Source organism: Trachypithecus francoisi, unplaced genomic scaffold, assembly GCF_009764315.1.
Source record: "Trachypithecus francoisi isolate TF-2019V2 unplaced genomic scaffold, Tfra_2.0 Lachesis_group12, whole genome shotgun sequence".
Lineage (NCBI taxonomy): Eukaryota > Metazoa > Chordata > Mammalia > Primates > Cercopithecidae > Trachypithecus > Trachypithecus francoisi.
The window spans coordinates 36,583,751-36,606,748 of NW_022681457.1; positions in this window are offsets into that span (position 1 = coordinate 36,583,751).

Consider the following 22,998-nt stretch of genomic DNA (forward strand, 5'->3'; position numbering starts at 1 on the left):
TGAGCAGTAGGTCTCAGCAGTGAGCTGCATATATTCAACAAACCATGCTGCAAATAAATGCGCTGTCATCCAGACTTAATTGTTCTATTTATAGAGCAAAGGCAGAATAGATTTAGCACAAATTATTAAGGGGCCTAGCATTTTTAGAATGGTAAATAACCATTGGCATCAACTTAAAGTCACCAGTTGAATTAGCCACTAACAAGAGAGTTGGCCTGTCCTTTGAAGCTTTGGATTCAGGCATCGAGGGCATCTTTTTCCAGTATAAGGCTGTTTCATATATGAGAATCTATTGCTTAGTGGAGCCACCTTCAACAGTTTTCTTAGCTAGATCTTCTAGGTAACTTGCTGCAGCTTCTACATCAGCACTTGCTGCTTCACCTTGCACTTTTATAACTTCTGTTTTCTCTTTAAACCTCATGAGCAGCCTCTGCTTGCTTCAAACTTTTCTTTGGCAGCTTCCTCACCTCTCTCAGCCTTTATAAAATTGAAGAGAGTTAGGACCTTGCTCTAGATTCAGTTTTGGCTTAGGGGAATGTAGTGGCTAATTTGATCTCCATCCACTAAAATGTTCTCCCTATCAGCAATAAGGCTGTTTCACTTTCTTATCATTTGTGTGTTTGGTGGAGTAGGACTTTTAATCTCCTTCAAGAACTTTTCCTTGGCATTCACAACTTGATTAACTGTTTGGCACAAGAGGCCATACAATTTGGCCTCTCTCAACTTTTGACATGCTTTCTTCACTAAGCTAAATAGCTTTTGATTTAAAGTGGGAAACTCGGAACTCTTTCTTTCTCTTGATCACTTAGAGGCTATTGTGGGATTATTAACTGGCCTAATTTTAATATTGCTGTTTCTCAGGGAATAGGGAGACCCGAGGAGAGGGAGAGAGGCAGGGAAATTGTTGGTCAGTGGAGCAGTCAGAATGCACACATTTATCAATTAAGTTCTTCCTTTTATAGACACAGTGTGTGGTATCCCCAAACAATTACGATAGTAACTAGTAACACCATAAATCACTCATCACAGATCACCATAACAGATATAATAATAATGAAAAAGTTTGAAATATTGTGAGAATTACCAAAATGTGGTGTAGATACAGTTAGTACGTGCTAGTGGAAAAATGGTGCCAACAGATTTGATCAACACAGGGATGCCACAAACCTTTAATTTGTAAAAAACACAATTATCTGCAAAGCACAATAAAGTGAGGTACAATAAAAGAAGGTGGCCGGGATCAGTGGCTCATGCCTGCAATCCAGCACTTTGGGAGGCGAAGGCAGGCGGATCACTTGAGGTCAGGAGTTCACGATCAGCCTGGCCAACATGGTGAAACTCTGTCTCTACTAAAAAATATATAAAAATTAGGTGGGCATGGTGGTACACAACTGTAGTCCCAGCTACTCGGGAGGCTGAGGCAGGAGAATTGCTTAAACTCAGGAGGCAGAGGTGGCAGTGAGCTGAGATTGTGCCACTGCACTCCAGCCTGGGTGACAGAGTGAGACTCTATCTCAAAACAAAACAAAACAAAAAAAGGCTTGCCTGTATTGGTTGTAAACCACCAAGTTTCTGTTAATTTCTTACACTGCTATGGAATACTATTACAGTGTATTTTCAAAAGATGGAAGCTGGAGATATAAAAAGCAATGGATAACTCTAAACAAACGTTGACTATATAAGACAATATAAATAATAGTAAAGATGGGGGAACACACAGAAGTTGGAAATGAAATACTAGCAAAAATTATATTTCAAACAGATGTTCAGAGTTAAAAATTGGAATATCATTGTGTTGCTTGGGAAGAGCCTAAAGATACTGAGTAACTAGATTACGTAAAACCAGGTATGGATGTTTAAAATATGAGAGCAACCACTAGAAATTGAATGTATAAGATTCTTTTCACTGTATTATAGGTAATTTCTCAGATCTACTTTTCACATCACACATTCTGTCTTCAGCAGAATTCAAACTGCCTTTTATCCTCTTCATTGTGTCTGGTTTTGTTTTGCTTTTTCATTCTTTACTTCATCCAATTATTCAGCAAAGGAAGTCATAAGATGTGACTATTTATTTTTATATTATTATGTTTTAGGTAAAGTGTTTTAGCTTGGGCTGCTAAAATATTATAAGGTGTGCATTTAAGCAAACATTTGTTTCCCACAGTTCTAGGGGCTTGAAATCCAAGACCAAGGTGCCAGCATGGTTGGGTTCTTGGTGAAGGCTTTCTCCTGGTTTACAGATGGCTGTCTTCTCATATCATCACATAGCGGAGAGGGTAATTACATGCCCTTATAAGGACACTAACTCCATTCATGAGGGTCCCATCTTCATGTTTTACTTACCGCCAAAATGTCTCACTTCCAAATACCATCACATTGGAGATTAGGTTTCAACATAGGTATCTGGGGAGAGGGGAGACAAACATTCAGTCCACAGCATAAAAAAATTCTGGATACAGAGAAGATTAGAAGTAAATCAACTCTCATAATTCACCACTATTAACATTACTGTATCTCTGTGTTTGCTTACATAGATGTTTACATTGGTAACCTATAAAGATATATGTGTATGTCTACCTTTATTATGGTTATGAGAGTCATACTTTCATTAATAATTACAGCATAATAGTTAAAGTACAAACTTTGGAGTCAGAGACATGGGTTCAAGTCCAGCTCCAGCATTTACAAGCTATGTGAACTTGGGCAAATTATTTAATCTTCCGAAGCTGAGTTTCTTTTTTTTTTTTTTTTTTGAGATGGAGTTTTGCTCTTTTTGCCCAGACTGGAGTGCAATGACATGATCTCAGCTCACCACAACCTCTGCCTCCCGGGTTCAAGTGATTCTCCTGCCCCAGCCTCTCAAGTAGCTGGGATTACAGGCATGCGCCACCATGCCTGAATAATTTTTGTATTTTTAGTAGAGATGGGGTTTCTCCATGTTGGTCAGGCTGGTCTTGAACTCCTGACCTCAGGTGATCCACCTGCCTCGGCCTCCCAAGGTGCTGGGATTATAGGTGTGAGCCACCGTGCCCTACCAGAACCTCAGTTTCTTTATCTGTTAAATGGAGGGGATGATTACAGTACTTGCCACATAGGATGGTAATGGACTTAAATTTCAGTAACGATTTTTTATTTCTAAAATACACTTTTTCAAATAACCATTACTCTTTTCTTACAGGGTCTTATCATTTCATTGAAAATTTTTTATTTCCTTATTTTATGTCTCTAATTACTTTAAATATGTTTGCTTTATAGGATCTTTTGTGTAGTTCTGTCTTTTCAGGTTTTTGAGGGAACACATTCTCTTTTTGATTGTGTTATTTCTCTAGTTTTTCATGGATTATTTCTTGATGTGATTTACTTTTAAAAAATTTTGTTTTCATGAGAGGATTTTAGGTCTTCTGTTTAGGTGCTATGTCCTCCTGATCCGTGGTTTCAAGAGCTCACATTACTATCACGATGGCTACTGTTCACTTTTAATTCCAGCACATCTATGTGCCTTTTCTTGTTTGCTTAATTGTGTATTTTATCCATCATTTCTTTGGGTTTGTGTTATTATAACTGTAAGAAATCATCTCCATCAGTAAAATTCTAGACATATCAAAATTGGGAAAAATTTTAGAGTGGACACTTAGCTTTCCAGCATCATCCAATAATATGTAAGCACAAACTGTTTCTAGTAAAGTACAAGTCTGGTCTTGATTCATAAACATGCTAAATTGTCAGCCTCTCTCTCCTGAATTAAAAGCATATGCATCACTCTACTAGTTAAGCAAGACATTCTCATCTGACTGTGTAAGTTGCAGGGAATGAAAAGGAAGAGTTTGAAGAAGTTTATGGAGGACAGGAGAGAAAGTAGAGAACATTAGCTTTTCAGACTTTTGTTAACAGTCTGAGTTCTAAGGAAATGAAGACCGGCAGTTACAATGTGCCTTTGAGCTTTAACATCTGAGGTATTTCCCCAGACTCTTCCCCAGTGAGCAGTCCTAAATGGGTTGCCAAGAGAAATGATCAGGGCTATTAGAATAACTTTGTGACAACATGGAAATTTACAAGATACTCTCACACTAGAAAATTATAATAATGTAATAAGCATATTACATTTTTAAAGAATAAGGGGATTATTGGCCAATGGCAAGGCTTTCTATAATGTAAAAGCCCCAAGAATTTTTTAAATAAGTAATGTGATCCACATGTACAGATAGCTGTAACATTACAATAAAGACAATTTACTTCAAAACTCTTGAATCATGAATCTAAAAATTATGGCGTAATGCAAATAAACATTCATTTCAGGTTCACTCTGAGCTGAAATAGTTCTTAATAGTGGTGTCTCATGCTTCAGTTTGCAAATACACTTCATAGCTTCATTTAGAGCATACGCATTTCAAGTTAGGAGCCCTTATCTGGAACATGAAAATTACACTGAAGACCCTAGACAATAAATCCCTGACATTCCAGAAAGACCTTATCTTAAGCAACATTAATGTTACATACAATTACATAGAATTTGATTCACTTTCCAGAATGATTGGGAAATCATCTGGCTTGGTAGAAGATTTGGCCGTTATCAGGCATATTACACTTGGTTTTATTCCCTATAGGGACTGAAGGGGAGGTCAAATAGTAACAGAATATGTTTTCTTTTTTTTACCACTGTGCTAAAAAATATTTTTTCTCCCCTCCTGGTCTGCCAAGATTCAAATCCCAACTAACACTGGCACATTACTTAACCATTCCTCCATGACTGTTTCCTCATCTAAAAAAAGTGAAAAACATTATTCCATATGCTGTGAGGATCAAATAAGCTAAATCATAGTTGCTAGTATTATTATACTATAACATTATCACTTTTATCATTTTAGGCCCTCGGGAAACAAATAAAAATAATAACGATGGTAGTAAAATGTTACCTTACAAGAGACTTTCTAAAGATACATCTATTGAGGACTTATATTGTGCCAGGCAATTTAGAGTCCTTATATATCTTGTTTTCCTAACACTGCTCCAAAGTTAGCACTCTTATCCATGTTTCAGAGATGATAGAAATATGGTTCAGAGAGGTTAAATAATTTAACTGTGAACACACAGCCAGCACATTGATTTGAAAAGGCCAGTACTCTTTCCACTATTTCTACTGATGCAAGGACAATTTGACCTAAATATAAAAATGATCCTAGCCACTTCCACTTATTTTAGTGAAAAGTGAGTGTCGCCATAATGGAGCAGGGGACATACATATAGCTAATTACTGAAAAGAGAGTTGGAAAAAAGCTCAGTTTTTCCACTGACAGGCTTTATGGCTTTTGCAAGTCATCTTACCTCTCTGGTCCTCATTTTCCACACTGGTAAAAAGAGGAACTTGGCCTAGTCTAGTGCACCTATTTAATTTTTCTGTCTCAGTTTCCTTATTTGTGAAACAAGAATATAAGTTTGCCCTCTCAGGGAAATTTCGGGGATGAAATGATTTTGAAAGTGTGTTCTAGCTATCTATTTCATAACAACTTGCCAAAAATAATGACTTAAAACAATAACTATTATTTCTGTTCACAATGAATTGGGGTTTTGATAAGATCCAGCTAGGCAGGTTCTGTTCAGGTTGTCTCATAGAGTTTAAGCTGGACAGTGGCTAGGGCTAGGGTCACCTTTAAAGCTTCCTTAGTAACCTGTCTGGTGCCTGAGCTGAAAAGGCTCAAACATCCAGGGGCTGGAGGAGCTGGGGCTATCTGTCTCTCTCCACATGTCATTGCTCCACGTAGGATCTCTACAAGGCAATGTTGAGATACCCAGATTGCACACATGGTGGCTTAAACACAAGCTGTTCTTATCCTGAGAACAACTTGCGAATGATACATATCCTTTCCTAACTGAACCTCTGAAATCACACAGCATCACCTCTGTTTCACTAAGTCACTAAGTACTAAGTCCTACTCAGGTTGAATAGGAGAAGGCATAGACTCCACCTCTAGACAGGAGGAGTATCCAAGAATCGCACACATCCTTTAAAAACATCCTTTAGACCACCAAAAATTGCTGAAAGTGTAGGTATCGTTATTAATTTTATGCAGATGCAGATTATTCTCTATTGGAATTATTAACAGAAAATAGAAAACATTTCATACCAAGTCGATTCTAAGACTCTCTTCTCCAAATGTGAAATTGTGTTCTTAGGAAGTATCTACCAATTGTTACATTAGTCAAAGTAAAATATAATATGGAGAAAAAAATTCTTATAAAAATATTACTAAACATGATGCTATCTCAAGCCAAATATATTTTTAAGGCTCATCTGCTTAAAAAATATTGTTTTCTTTTCTTTTCCTGTCTGTTAAAATGGATAATCAAAAAGTGACTATAGTAAGTATATTGGGGCATTTGGTCACTTTTGAAAATGCGACTGGGATTTTGAACCATGCTTTATAATCTGGGCCTGTTAACTATGCAGTCATTCTTAGGAGCAAGAAAGGTGAGAGGTATGGTTTCTTCTGTAAGGGCTACCAGGGTCTTAGAAGTGCCTTGGTCTCATTACTAATTAAAGATGAAGTTCTGCTGAGAAAGCATCAGTGATGAATTCAGGGATTTTCAGGGAGTTATTTGTTTACCTAAAACTGGAAGTCAGGTCAGCTGACTCTTATTTCAGTGCTCATTTAATTATTTTGCACAGTTTCTCAAGATCACTGCAAAACTTGCATGACTTTTTACTTGAGAATAAAATACATTGAAAAGTTTAATATCTCTGTATAGTTCTGACATAATAAATGTCCTATTGTTTAAGCCCTATTAAATTCTTATTTAAATTTGCAATGGAACCAATGTATGTTTTCCATAATGGCAAGTTATTTTAACTCAGAAGTAAATAAATCAATAAATACCCCCAATTTCCTTTATTCACTGCTATAGATTCATGATCCATAAGTTCATCTAAACCCTTCTTGATTCTATTTATTTTCTTAAGCTTATATAAATTCTGAGAACCATCACGAACTCTAGAACTCCATATTGTTTAACTTAAAATGAACTATTTAAAACTACAGGGTTATCCATAATGTTTTTAATAGCTACTCAACTCACTCAGCTTTTGTCTCTCTATAACAAAAAGGTGTTTAATTTTAATTAGAGATTCCATATCCAGCTTGAACAATTTAAGAATATGATCCTATTTTTATAAGATAAGATTTTTTATTCTATCTGTGTATTTTTCCATCCATCCATTCAAACATCCTTCTCTTATCTCCATATATATATATCAGGCAATATTAACCAAATAGATATCTATTTCCAGAGTTAAGAGAGGTGTCATTTGGAATTATTGAGAATGATGGGTAGGCTTTTACCTTTTATTTTGTACTTTTCTATGCTGCTTGAATTTTTCTATCCTTATGTAAGTATCACTTAAAATAACTCAGTTAGAATTGTGTATTACTTAACGTTTTAAACATACACTGGGAGCAGAGGTGGGGGAGAAACAAAATCAGGATAAATAACTAATGCACGTGGGGCTTAGTACCTAGGTGGTGAATTTACAGGTGCAGCAAACCAACATGGCACACGTTTACATATGTAACAAACCTACACATCCTGCACATGTACCCCAGAACTTAAAATAAAATGCATTTTAAAAAAACAAAAATGCAATATCTGTGAAGCATAATAAAGTGAAACACACACACACACAAACACACGCACAAACACTTTGATATACATGCTTTATATATTTTAATACTCACTGGGACCTTATAAAGTAATTATTATTATCCTTATTGTATGAAAAATGAAACAGGCACTGAGAAATAAGGTGATTTTTCCCAAATGACACACCAAGAGTGGTTCCCCTCTAACCATTGGGCTTATATTCCCAGACCCCCAGCAGATGCCTGAAAATGCAGATAGTACAGAATTCTATACATACTGTGATTTTTGCCTATATATACATATCTATGGTAAAGTTCAATTTATAAATTAAGCACAGTTAAGGGATTAACAATAAGTAATAATAACAAAATAATTATAACAAAAGTCATGTGAAGGAGGTCTTTCTTTGTCCCAAAGGGTACTATACGCACCCGTCTTCTTGCCATGACGTGAGATGATAAAATGCCTACCTAGTTAGAAGAAATGAGGTGAATGACGCAGGTGTTGTGACATAGCATTAGGTTACTATTGGCCTTCTGATGATATGTCAAAAAGGAGGATCATCTGCTTTGGGTGATCCTGGATCACTGGGCCATGATAATGTTGGTGGCTGGATGTCAGAAGCAGACAATGTCAATGACTAATGTATACATACATTAATCAGTGTAATGTATACAGCATGGATATGCTGGACAAAATGATGATTGACTGTTACCTTCATTGCTACATATTAATAGGTGATTAATAACTTTTACAAAAAAATTCTATTAAAGATTCATTCAGCATCTACATGTCAAGCACCGTGCAAGGCATTACAGAAACATTTTATTTAATCTTCATAAAAATTTTCCAGTGTAATTATTTGAATTCATGGCTTTTGTTTTTATTCTATGCAATACTAAGTATTAGCAGTTGAGTATAGCAAATAATAATGTATGCTTTTACTTATTTTTTGTTCACATTACTAATTGTTGGCTAATTTTTTTTTTCAGTATGTGTTGTGTTAATGATCTCTATTTTAGGATAATTAAATTCTTAGATAAAGAAAATAAATGTCAAAGTTAGGACAATCCACTTTTTTACTGATTGTTGTTGGACATTAGAACTCATTTGAACTTTAGCCACAACACCTGTAAGATTAAGCATATGGAAGACTTCAATGCTTAAACCTCTGGCACACCTACACAACGAGTTTTCCTTCTCATGGCAATACACAGTCTAATTAGATTATGACCAATATTCTAAGGGCATATTGGTATCATGGCACCCTTTTCCTAAATTTAAAATGCTTATTTACATAGAAGAAAGCAAGAGATACTTGAGGTTCCTTTCTCAAAGCCCTTTGCCTATAAATTTTGTTTGCTTGGCTTTTTCAGTTACATCTCATTTCAAGCTGCTAAATCAGAATACCGTAGACTGCATAGCTTGAATAAAAAAACATTTATTTGTCATAGTTCTGGAGGCTGTAAGTCTGAGATCAGGGTGACAGCATTGTTGGGTTCTGGTGAGGACCCTCTTTTGAGTTGCAGGCAGTGACTTACCTTTGTGTCTTCACGTAGTGCAAAGAAAGAGGAAGACAGCACTCTGGGATCCCTTTTATAAGGGCACTAATCCCATTCATGAGGGCTCCATCTTCATGAAATAATTACCTTTCAAAGACCCCACCTACTATGACATCACCTTTGGGGTTAGGAATTCAACATATGAATTTTGCAGGGACACAAATATTTATTCAAACCATAATGTGTTCTTAAATATGAACAGAGGAGGAATAAATCTCTCCTTTGTCTCAATAAGGCAAAAGAGGTTATAATCAGCTTTCTCCACAGACTCACATTTTTCTTTAGAAAAAGTAATAGAGTGATCAGAACATCCCACTCCTTCTTGGACAGGTCACTTGACAATCTCTACAGGAGTATGGCTATCCTACAAGTGCAAATACGTTTTGTCCCCATCCTCAGAATCAGTGAATTTGACCACCGTTGGAGCTTCAGATCATTTCGATGATTGAGGAGTTCCACATTTTTGCAGAGAACTAGGAGAAACATGGATTGCATCTGGATATTGCAGGGCATTAAATTTAATAACAAATTAAGAGCAATAAAATCCTTTGGCCAGTCTGTCTTTTGAGATCCTGTCCTGAAATTTCTATCCCATTATGATTAAAAAAAAAAAAAAAAAGTCAAAATAGAATCTGCCCAGATAGGGTAGATCCCTATAGCACACAAAGAGGTAGAAAAATGAAAAGTAAAAAAAATCCATAAAACCCAGCACAACCCACCAAACAGCTTTTATGGAGCAAAGAAGGAGGTTTGTACTACATTGATACAGAATATCTTGCCACACTCATTGAACTACCCAGGTTATTTTTCATTTCTCAATTTTTTATGTGTAATATACAGGAAATAATAAGTTAATATGAGTAGCAAAAGTAGAATTGTAACTTTTCAAAACTCTGATACATTTTGTGAAAAGAACTAAGCAAATCATGCTGTCTTCTGCTCAATGGAGCATAGGGAATAATGGCCCTCATACCTCTTCATGTGCTGAAGGCTGAAATTATTCAGTTTTTAGATCTACAAAGCTTGTCCAGCACTCAGACAGCCTGGCCCTGAAGATACATGCACTTAATAAATATTTTTGGATGGTGCTTAAAGCTCTTAAATTGCTAAATAGCAATAATCATAGACTTTGGCAGTGTTCCCTATTAGCACATCTTCAACTGTTTTATAAAGTCCTAAGCGAAAATTAGCTCATGGGACTCCTCTAAACAGTCTGCTAAAAATAAACTTCGTCATCTCTCATTTCAATGTTCATGAGGTCACAAGCATTTCATACATTCCATGTGCTTGTCATGTCAGTACCTTTGAGCTCAGGAAGTTGGCATCTAGAAAAAAAAGTCAAATATTTAGATCCTAATGGATTCCAGAAAATGGATTTCCCTCTTCAGATCTGAAAAACACATAAAACTTGAAGACTACTGATTGTGCAAAATCCAGGTATAAAGCAATATAGTATAAAGCATTTAGCAAAAATGTTCTCTTGCTATTTTTTAATTGCCTGCCTGACACATGCTCAAAGACTTAGGATGGAGACTTGTGTCCTGCAGAGGCTTAATATATATTTGATATTATTATCGTAAATGCAAGACAGAGTTCATAGCCAAAAACTAAAAAGAACCTAAGACACGCCTGTCTTCATAACATAGTCTTGAAATATAAATGAAGTAAAAAATAGTACAAATGATGTTACATTACAAGCTGAAAATGTTAGTTGCCAGTACTGTTGTTCCCTATCTGCCTGGATTATTTCTTAATGGTTCTTTTGTAATATTTTGATTTCTCAAAATATGTAGAGTTTTTTTTTTCTCAGAAGTGAGTCATACAACCTTCTCCAAGTAGAACATTTTAGCTTTTCTCTAATGTATAACTAACTATTCCTAAATTAAATTTCCTTTCCTTTTTTCTTAGAATATGCCCCTAGTGTTGGGACAGCTTGCAACATTAGTCTTCTCCTCTGGTCCTAAGCAACCTCTGCCAGATGTTAACCTGATCCTTTACATGACAAATATGTATTACTGGCAAATCAGAACTCATATATTGCTCTAGGTCAGGATCAAATTCAGTATCAATACTAAAGGCTTCCCCAAGAAGGAGTGAAAGTACCTTACTCATTCCAAACATGTCACCTTCTTTTACTAAAATGTCCTAAGTATTAAGCACCCTCTTTTCCTTTATTAATAACCCATGATTCATCAGTTTCCAAGACTCCTTACTAAATTAATCTGAATTAAGTAAATTAGATGCCTTCATTTAACAGATCCCACAAGTCCAGAGTTAGTTGGAAAAAAAGTAAAATTTCAGTTTCACATTCTTATAAATATTCAGGCTCACATAATTTTATCCATCGTTCATCCTGTTAATGTCAGCCTCCATAATTTATTGACCATGTAAAAATATTTTAGCATGGAAAGTGGAGAAAATGAGTGAGAATAAATCATTCAGTGCTCTTCCACAGGCCGCAATGCAGTCCAGAAGACCTTCATTTTAAATTCTGTATTCAAGCACCAGTTGAGACAAATTGGTCAGCAGTTCATCATGGGAGCAATTTCAGACCTCATTCATTTAGACTCTAAGGACTTTTCCACATTACTGAAGGCAGCCAACTCATATTTGGTGGTTTCAAGAACACAATCTTTGGCGATTTCTAAAAACTACAGTATATGCTTCAGTTCTTAAAATTCATCATCTAATTTCCTCTATCTCCCTTCCACCGGGTAAGACACATCTGTCAACACATGTGCCATTGGCCTATTCTTCTTCAAGTGGTTATTGAGCTTGACTCTCTATGCTGTGTCAGAGAAAAGTTGTTCTGACACATATGCAGGCACCATGGGGTAACGTAAACCATGCAAGGGTTAAAATTGCTCACCCCCATCCCCACCCCCGTGAAGCTACCTAGAGGGAAAACTAAACATTGTTTTAAACAACACAACTCCCATAATCCTATATATTAGGAATTTACATTGTAAAAGTTAACTTTATTCATTTATTTTCCTAACAGAACAACATATGTTATGCTTACATTTGAAAGCAATCTCAGAAGAAGGGCCTGCATGTGAATGCAATTGGCTGGGAGTTCACATTTCCCTTAGACAAAATTGTGAGCAAAACACATGTTTTTCCATCTAAGTTAGAAGATGGAAAATCATGCATTATTTTTCAGGCTTTTGTGGCATGCCATTTAAAATCAATGCATATTTCTTCATGCACATTTTCACAAATGTCAATGTTGATACATTCATTAGATCTGTTGTGTTCAATCCCTTCAAAACCTGGAGAACTTGTACTCTTGAAAATATTTCCCCTTAACTTTTCAATTTGCTCCTGAGAATTGTAATTCTTTTTGACTAGTGATAAGTGAAAAACAGAACCCTCTATCTTTGCTTCCTGCTGAAGAAATAGAAATGTTTCTGTATACTTGCTTTTCATTTCAGGTAGGCCAAAGAATGGCTGTTCCACTCACTGCTATACCACAATAATCTCTCCAGGTCATCTCAAAACTCATGAAGAAAAGAGAAGCCAAGCAGCCACTAGCATGTTATAGGTGACATAAAACAATCGGGTGCAAGCAGAAAATTCTAAATGTAGGAACTCCTGGAAGACAAATAAATTGCAAATAAAACAGAAGATACCATTATTTTGCCAGAAGAGTACTCATTTTTCCCTACAGTTTAGGAAAGAAAGTAAGCTTTTTCTAAGTTCTAGTTTTTTTAGTAAAACTTGGCTAGAAGAAGGAAATTGTAGGTCTTCATTTTAGCTGTACACATTCAGGAATAAGGTTACCGGGAAGCCAATCAGACATTGATTGGAAAAGAGAGAGAAAAGGACATGCCCCATGAGTAAAGTAATCTATTCAGTATTAGAAAGGGCAGGATGCCAGCAGTAGATGTGGATAGAGAGTGACTTCCTTCAATTTATGAAGAAGGGGTAGAGGTAAGCAGAACATATACTGTTTGCTACAAGTACTTAGATGTATAGTTTATCTTTATTTCTTTCAAATGCATGATTAATTTTGAAATGAGATGGTCAGAAAAACTATCCACTAAACAGAAAATAAGTAATTTGGAACATTGTATGTACTTACTCGACATCTGAGTAATCTAAGAAGAAGTGGCTTTTAAAATCAAGAGAAAAATTTTACTTTGAAAGATGCTGTGAGAATCAACGTGCCTTTATTCAGCTTTTACTGCCCATCGCTTAACCTACCTTTCTTTGGCCAAGACCAAATGTAATATTTTTAAGTTGAATGACTTTACACATATACTATAGCAAATGACTTACTTTTTAGAGAGGTAAGTATAATCCCAAGGCTAGTATTTGGAGTAAAGTCTCTTGACCTGTGAAATATGTGAAAACTTATTTTTTCTATACTTCAGATTAGAAGGTGAATGCATTTTCTTTTAACCACAAAATACTATGATACATGTAAAACAGGTAAATAAGTGAAACTTTATTTTCAAATCTGTTACAACTAAAAGGAGCACCAAAAGAACTATATTTCCATAGTGAATAGAAATAAGTAGGTTGCATAAACATAAGTATTTACTCCAATGAGCTACTCAGTCATCAGTATTTATTCCAGAGTTCGCAGAGCACAGAATTAAATAAAGTTGGTGGTGAACTAGCATTTCAAATTATAAAATCAAATTAATCTTTCTTTGGGCATGAAGATGGGAACTACAGTTTTTAAGAAGGAGCAAGTACCTCTTCATAACAATTCTGAAAGTGGTTCTTTTAATTTGAAGATGTGCAACAACAAAAAAACTAATTCAAATGACTTGAATCCTTCCTAAGGAATGTGTAATATATAGTTCAACAACAGTTAACTTACATGTAAACAATCACAATATATTATTAGTCATGCACAGGCACACATTCAATGTGTCTACCTATAGATCTTCACTAGCAATGGCAAGGCTGTAAGCCTAGGGTGACCATATATTCTAATTCTGTGCCTGGGAAAGTTTCACTGTAATATTATCCTTTTTCATTCTCAAGAGTCTCCTAATTTGGATGATAAATTTTATGGCCACATTATCTAAGTCTCAAGTGGCTGATATGATGTCTTAGCATGAATTCTTCTATTTTCTTGTTTTCTACATGTTGTATCTCTGGTTGGTCCATGCTAGCCTGGTTTTCTGGAATAACAACATCAATATACTCAATAAACAGAATAAAGAGCTTTATAAGTTTTTCTGTATATCATTACTCAAAGTTCAATCCTTCATAAAGTCTTTACTTCTCTTCTATAAAGAGATCAAAAAGTGCATGTCTAGTGTTACTATTTCTGTTACTAATTGCTATCACTTAAACGTGTGTAACTCAAATTCTTCCAGATATGAAACTACGTGCAAAGCACTCTAAGCATCCATGATTTGGGACTGCATTCACCTGCTTGGAGACCTTCCATCATCCTTCAAGATGACTTTTACTCTATTTTTCCCTTCATTCATAACTGTCCCCCAACCCAGAGCATCAATAGTTTATAAACAAATAAAATTGAAATCCAAGGGTAGAGTTCAAAGTTCCTCACTGAGGACAAGTTGTTGCATGGATGAGGACTTTGCTATTTACCTCTTCATGACCATGACAGATTAGTCATACCTGGGAATCAAAGAAGACATTTAGAGACTGAATTGATCCCTGAACTGACACTAGGATAATGATGTTTTAGTAAAAGGGAGCTGAATTTGACTTTCTCAGACCTAATTCTTGGATGCTGACTGGTTCAGGGCCACTGTGTACGTTCACGGTACAATCCTGGGAGGTGTCTCTCATACAGTATCAGCCAAACTTCTGTAGACCTGTGTGTTTCAAGTTCCTCAGCAGAGTCCAAAAACCTACAGGTTGGTTAGGCCTATAATCACCATAAGGAGAGAGGCCTCCTGAGAAGATTACAGGGGTAGAAGTGCCAGGAATCATGGTGATAAAGGCAGCAGCAGGAAGTGAGAGAAAATGATAACAAATGCCATCAGCAAAGCTGAGAGCCACAGCAGTGGTCCTCAGCTGGTCATTTCTAACAGGCTCAGATGACCAGTGCTGGTCATTTCTGACAGGCTCTGAGAGCAGCAACAGCTGCTATAGAACATGATCGCCAAAGATGAATAGATTGGAAAGTATATCAGCAATAGCAGCCAGAAATCATCAACTTTCACTAATGTGGGAAGATGGTAGGTGATGGGGGTTAAGAAGGATGGAGTTTGGAGTTAAAAATTCCTAAGTAAGATCTCTATACTCTGTTGTCAGTAAGGTTGGTGGGACCTATAGAAATAAAGATATCTGGGAAAATGATCAGTTGCCTATTTCACTTACATCCCCTAGACAGACACAAGTTTTATGACACTTCTAGTAGTAAGTAAACCATGTTCGGGGTTGCCAAGAGAGTTGTATGTGCCTCTCTCGTAATGGTTGAGCAACAGTTGAAGGACAAAAGAACATCTGGTGGATGCCTTTCCATAATTACATAATTTAATCCTCACACCAACACTGCAAGTTTTGAATTCATAAAATCAATTTTATAGATCACTAAAATAGACCTCAGAAAGACTTAAGTAATTTGCTCAAGTACACAGCAATAAGTGAAACAGTTGGGATGTGAACACAGATCTGACTAACTTCAAAACCAGCGTTCTTCCCATCAGACTCTGCTGCCTCCCTGGGAGCCCAAGATAAACAATGGAAGCAGTCACCACAAACACCAAGACCTCTCTCTGTCTACCTCCTGCCCCCTGCAGAGGGAAGCAGATGTTCAGCAAAGTATCCATACTTCTGGACTCTGAAATCTTCCATTTCTGAAACTGAAATCCAGCAACTGAGAAGTTGCTGACATGGCTGCTGAGCTCTGCCAAGTCCCCTGGGTTTGAGGGCATTTTGGTGTAAAAAATGTTGATAATCACTGTAAATGGAGGAGTATGACTCTCAGCCCGGAAAATGAGGCTAGTACTTAAGTAGTTCTGGCAGCAGCATCGATATTGTGGTACTGGGAGGTACACGATTTTCACATAGAAAGCAAAACATAAAAATAAACAGATTGTCTGGAACTCTTCCAACCACTGCCCCTCCTCTACCTTACCTCTTGCCATCCCCCAGGACTTGTAACCCAGTTCTCTCAGTCCCAAATGTGGTTTTACCTGTTAAATGCTTGCAGAAAGCAGGTGAAGTATGTGTTGCATGGGTATATAATGATTGTATCTCCAGAGTACTAGTGTACCAGGCAGTGATGTTATTGTGGTTCCCGCAGTTCCAAAATGAAGTTCTTTCTGAGGCAAACAGCATGAGCAGTTTCATACAAAAGACGGATGTCCCAAAGAAAGCGAGACTTCCACAGAAAGGGAGATAACGTGGAAGGTCTCTGTAAGCTCCTCATAGAAATTGAAGCATGAGGAGAATTTTGAAGAATCACAGGCATAGCAGGGTGTGCCAATTTTATTAATTAGTTGGTAGATCATTCTTTTGATGTTTAAAATGACATCCGAGAGATTTTCTCTAATGTCAACCTAAATGAAGACTGAGTTGGTCTTCAAACGCCATTATATTAAAGCTACAAGGAATATTACTAAGTGGAATACATTTCTAATAATTTAAATTTCATATGTTTTCATAGTTAAGTCTGTGGAAAAAGAAAATATTTCCAAGTTGACATTAACATTTATTAAGCATTTTTACTGTTCTGCTCCCTATGCTGGGCTTTAAAATGTATTATTTTAATTACTCTTCACAAATTACTTGCAAAGTATTTGCTCTGCACCATTTTAGGTGACTTATGTATATTACTTTACTTAATCCTCCATAAAGTTCATACCATTTGTTTCCATTTTATAGACAGCAATAGAAATTATAAGGAAATGGTGATTATTTAATATAATTATATCCAGCATATATTGAAAAACTATTCTGTAACAGACAGTGATCTAAATACTTTTCATATATTATACAACTCTATAAAACAAGTACTGTGGTTACACCCATTCACACACAAAGCAGTTGCCTAAGAGAGTTTAAGTTATTTATCTAAAGCTACACAGTTAATGTGGATCAAAACCCAATTAGTTAGATTTCAATATCTACCATTTTAACCACTGCATATTTGGTCACAGCTTACTAAAGACAGAAAAGTTTAATAACACTTCTAAGATCACACAGTTATAAAGAATAGACTTAATAAGACACTGAGTCCCAGGATTTTTTGTCTTTTGTTTTTTATTTTGTTTTTTACTTCAAAGTCTATGTCTTTTCCACTTAATCAACAGGTTGCCTTTCTGAGAAGTATTTATTTGGCAATGAGATTCTACCATAAAGCCTACACTACAAACCCTTAATTATTAACACCCATTGAGTTCCCCTTATGTATATAACAAAAACCAGACTCGATGTGGACCAGAAGACTTTGGCTTTTAGGCACAGTGAAAAGTTGAAGATGGTGTTTCAAAGTTAAACAACAAAATTTGAAAGTCACCGTGAACAGTGAAAATGAAATTAACACTTTTGACTTAAGTAAAAATGCAGCTTGAAATATCTCCATTTTAAATCTAAATTTTACTGATAAGATATGAAAATAAAATCCTGTTTTCTCTAAGAAATACCATTTCCTAAGTCAGCTAAACAATTGAGTGTCTATCATATTTGACCCACTCTGCAGTGAATTTTCAAATAATTTATTCCAGATATGTAAGCATAAATTCATAAATGATACCAAAACAAGTGATACGTTCTTGAACATTTAGTGTACTCATATTTATTAGTTTCTAGACCTGAAATAGATCTAGAAAAATACACCCATTTGTATTTCTTTAAAGGCATTCTTAAATGGAACATTTAAACCTAAGTAGGCAACATACAACATCAATTACATGTTTGTTTTGTCATGAATCCATAAATCATCTTTTATTAGTGGAAGCTTATTCTGAGATTGTATTGATTGTTTACATCTCTTAACATTCTGATGAGTATATTTTCAATGAATCGATGTCCTTTCAATCATTTCATGTTCTTATCTGTGATTAGTTATAAGGAGTAATTTCATATTGAATACGTAAGTTATGCTCCCACCCAATCATGAAGTAGAAGCAACCACACCTTCAAATACTAAGCTGATTTAAATGCATGTAGTCCTAATTCAATGTAGGCAACAGTTAAATGTGAAATATAATTTTAAAGTTGTATATTATCAGAATGCTACCTTCCTGTCATGATATCTGTAATTTATACTGATATGATCTAGGAGAAAAAATGTGTGTGTGTGTGTGTGTGTGTGTGTGTGTGTGTATGAGAGAGACAGAATAAATCTCATAGGTAACCAGTTCAACTCTGGTGCATCGACTCAACAATGTCTTGCTTCCTCTGTCTTTCTGTTCTGTTATATTCAGTGCCTCAAGGTCCAAAGTGGTTGCCTGAACTCTAGTCATCATATCTCTATTTCAGGAAGCAGAAAGAAAGAATGGAGAAAAAATATATAATGGCTTCTCCTTTTAAGGAGGCTTTCAAAGAGGCCCACACCACACTTTTACTTAGATTTTACTGAACAGAACTTCGTCACACTGCCACACCTAACTACAAGAGAAGTTGATACATGTAGTCTTATAGATACCTGTGTTGGAATTGCAAATAAAATTTAATTGATCAATTAATAAAATTACTAAAAGAAATATTAGGGAAGTCATATTGCAGTCTGTCACAGTACCCATTAAAGATAAACAAAACTAACTATTTCTAATAGGATATTGAGAATATATTTCAAATTTTAACATTAATTTTAGCTTCCAGTATTTTCAGTTTATTGTATTTCAGCACCAACTTATTAACTTCATGCTGTACATCAGGTACTATTATAATTACAAATTCCTTTGAGAAGTTTATAAATTATATAAAATATAATTTATATATTATTTTATTATATTTATGATATAAATATATAATTATACTTATAAAATAAATTTCTATTTTAGTATAAATATAAATTTATATTTAATTTAACTAATAAATTTATATTATAATTTATAAATTCCTTTGAGGAATTTATAGTTATTCATCTGAGGTTAATACTGAGGTTAATTCCTTTGAGGAATTTATTATTCATTTGAGGAATTTTACAATAATAATCAGGATGTTTTCCATTGACAGTGACAGAAATCTTATTGAAACTCATGTTTGATGTTTATGATAAATGTGCTTTAACTGACACAGAAATTGGTATCAGTTTCCCTTCTTTGCTTTAGGAATAGATAGATGATAGATAGATAGATAGATAGATAGATAGCTAGATAGATAAAAGATGGATAGATTTTTTTTAAGTATCATGATTATGTAGGCATAGTTCTAAGTGACTGATATGTATTTACTCACTTAAATTCACAAAAATTCTATGAAATAGGTACTGCCGTTTTTATTTTACAATTGAGGAAATAGACACAAAGAGATTAGTCAATGATGAATTTGGAAATAAATTCAGATAGTTGGCTCTAGAATTCACCTTTATAACCATTATGCTATTGTGCTTTTGGGAATGAATGCTTTCTAAGCAGCATATAACTCTGTAAAGTTATGAGTCTTTGATTTTTACATACATAATATCTATAAATATTAAAATAAAATTTAAACATTAATATTAAATTCACTTTTATATTTGCCTTTTACACATTTTTTATCAACTTGGTTCTTTTCAGTATTGTTATAAATGCTTACCTGTTATAGAATATTATAATTTTACATTCTACTTATTCTGATTAATCATAATTATCATTGTCTTTTTGATGTTCACATTGACCAGTGGAAGCCCCCAACACTGACTCCTTTATATTTTTAACATGGCCTCTGATGTCATGGGATACATACTTGCTTTTTGACAACAAAAGGACATTCCAGACCCATCCTGAGTTTCCAATCACAAGTATCTAGGAAATCCTATTTCATTTTGGTGTTGAAATAGTATAAGACATAAAAATACAGGTATTATGAGTACTTATGAGAGTTGGTGATAGGAAAAACATGGCTGCTGCTATTGGGACATTTTTAGTAGTGATAGAGTGGTAAAATATGTCCTTTTTAAAGACATGAGCTCGTACAGATTTTCCAACTGAATTGGCTGTATTTTATACTCTATTCTTCTTATAGTATGAGATTTCATCAAGTCTAAAGACCTTCTGTCATAATGGCAATACGGAGAGAAATTCAAATATAAAATAAAACACCAACAAAATAGCATTGACACCCTGTCATTCATATCCCTAAAGATTAGAACAAACAAACAAACAAAAAAAAAAATTGACAGGGCATTATAAGAGTAAGAATGAGAGGAAACAGTCAGTCACAAATGTTACTAGTCTAAATTAGTATAACACTTGGAAAAGGCAGTTGCCAATCTCTAATAAAAGCCTAAAATCATACACATCCTTTGAGCCAGCAATTTCACATCTAGGAATTTATTCTACAGATATTGTCATATACATGCAAATGATTTATATACACAGTTACTCATGCCTGTGTTGTTTGTAAAAGCAAAAACTGTGGAATCAATCTAAATGGGGAAGTAAATTACAGTATATTAACACAATGGGGTACTACTCAGATATTAAAATAAATAATGACAAAAGTTCTTATGCAATAATATAGAATAATATTCATGATACATTGTCAAGTGAAAAAAGCAAGTGCTATAGGGCATATTAAATGAATCATTTGTACTTTAAAACCACTTCAAGGCATGTATATTTATGTCATATATGTGTGAAGGTATCCATGTACCTATATTTGTGTATATATATTATATATACTTGTATATAAATGAAGCACTTGTGAAAGGATAAATAAAACACTAGTATTAGTGGTTACCTGCAGAGTAGGAGTTGGGGGAGTTGACTCTACATCTGTACTTTTTTATTCCATTTGAACACATCAACTATTCTGTGACTCCTCCAAATTAATTAAACAAAAATAAAGTAGAAAGGATATATTGCATTTCATTTACTACACAAAAAGTAACCTTTAGAAAGTTCATACTATTGAACTTTCAGTTCATTGGATTAAGAATTTCATAAAACAGATCAAAATGAAGATAAATCAACAGACTGAAATAAAAAGGAAGCTGGCTGAAATACAGGCAAGATTTTTTTTAAGGATTGAAAGAAATTAGGAAATATATGTTTTAAAACTACAATTACAATCATAAAATTAAAAGTAGATTCAATAAAAGGCACAATGGAAGACAAAGCAGAAAATCAAACCAGTAATGTAAAAGACAAACTGGGGAAGTGTTAAATGCATGGGAAAAGGACAGATTGATGGAAAAGATGAACAGTGATCTGACATATGGTGCATGGTATTACCTAAGAAGAAACAAACAACGGAATTGGAATCAATTGTTTTGATACCATAAGAGAACATTTTTTCAAGTTGACAAATGATCCAGGTCTGTCATGTAAAGGTCCTAAAATGAATGAAGAGGTATATATTCTTGGTCATCTCTTTGTACAACTTAAAACAGTCTGGCCCCAGGCTTCTCCTCCAAATTACTACACCACAAAGATAATGAAACAAATAAGCAAATCTGGGGTAGGAAGTAAGTTTTATTTCCAAGAAATTTGTCACTCAAGCATACAGGCATGAGTTTAAAACTCTGATATTTAAAAACGAATGGTTTTTAAAAGTTAATAAAAGTAGCAGCAAATCAATAAAAACAACAGGAAAGGAAAACAAAATATTCAGTGAATGAGAAATGTGCAGAATTTCAACAACAACAACAACAAAATCCTAATCCAAACTGGTCAATATAGGGAGACATTATTGTAATAATTATTGTAATAATGTAGACATTAAATTTAAAAATTATCCAGGCCTGGCAGCACATACCTGTGGTCCCAGCTACTTGGGAGGCTAGTGTGGGCGGATCGTTTGAACTCAGGAGGTCAAAGCTGCAGTGAGTTGTGATTGTGCCACTGCACTCCAGCCTGGGCAACAGAGAGAGAGAGAGACTTTGCTGCAGGAAAAAAAAAAAAAAAAAAAAAAAAAAGGTCTAAGATTTTATACTCCAAGTTTTTACTGCTATCAATAGATAAGCAATCACAAAACATTGATCAAATGGAAAAAATCTAAATTAAACAATACGTTTAACGAGTCCCCAAATAAAATTTTCATGGCACTTTCTGAACTTCATGAAGCTGATTATAAAGGTTATCCAGAAGAATAAACATGAATGAAGAACCAGAGGGGAAAAAAGACAATGAGAACCCTATCCTTGTCAGATATAAAAAAGTTAGAATTTTGAAATAGTATAAAAATGACATCAGATTAGGCTGACTAATAAAACAGAATAAAAGTGTGAGAATAGATCCAAGTATAGATGAAAATTTGTTATAACATAAAGGTAACATTTTAAATCAGTGTGCAAATGATTGATTACTTAATAAGTAGAATAATTTCCTAAATATTTAGAAACTTAAATTCGTATAAGTTTTCCATGCATTAAGGACTTATGGGCAGAAAATAAATTTTTAAAAGTTCTAGAAGGGATATACCAGTAAATACATCTTACTAAGATGGACGTAACATATCTCAGTACAAAGAAAAATATCAACTAATTTGATTTCTGTAAAGCTACATCTTGCAAAAATTGCCATAAAGCTAAATGATTAAAAACAAACTAAAGGAAATACTTCAGATATGGATGAGCTACATGCTACTGTTATCCTTATATATAAGAAACTATTATGAAACTAATAAGAAAAAAATGAAAATATGGCAAGAACATAAATCAATAGGCACATGAAAAAAGAAGTGCGTATTGCTAATACAACAAAAAGATGTTCCA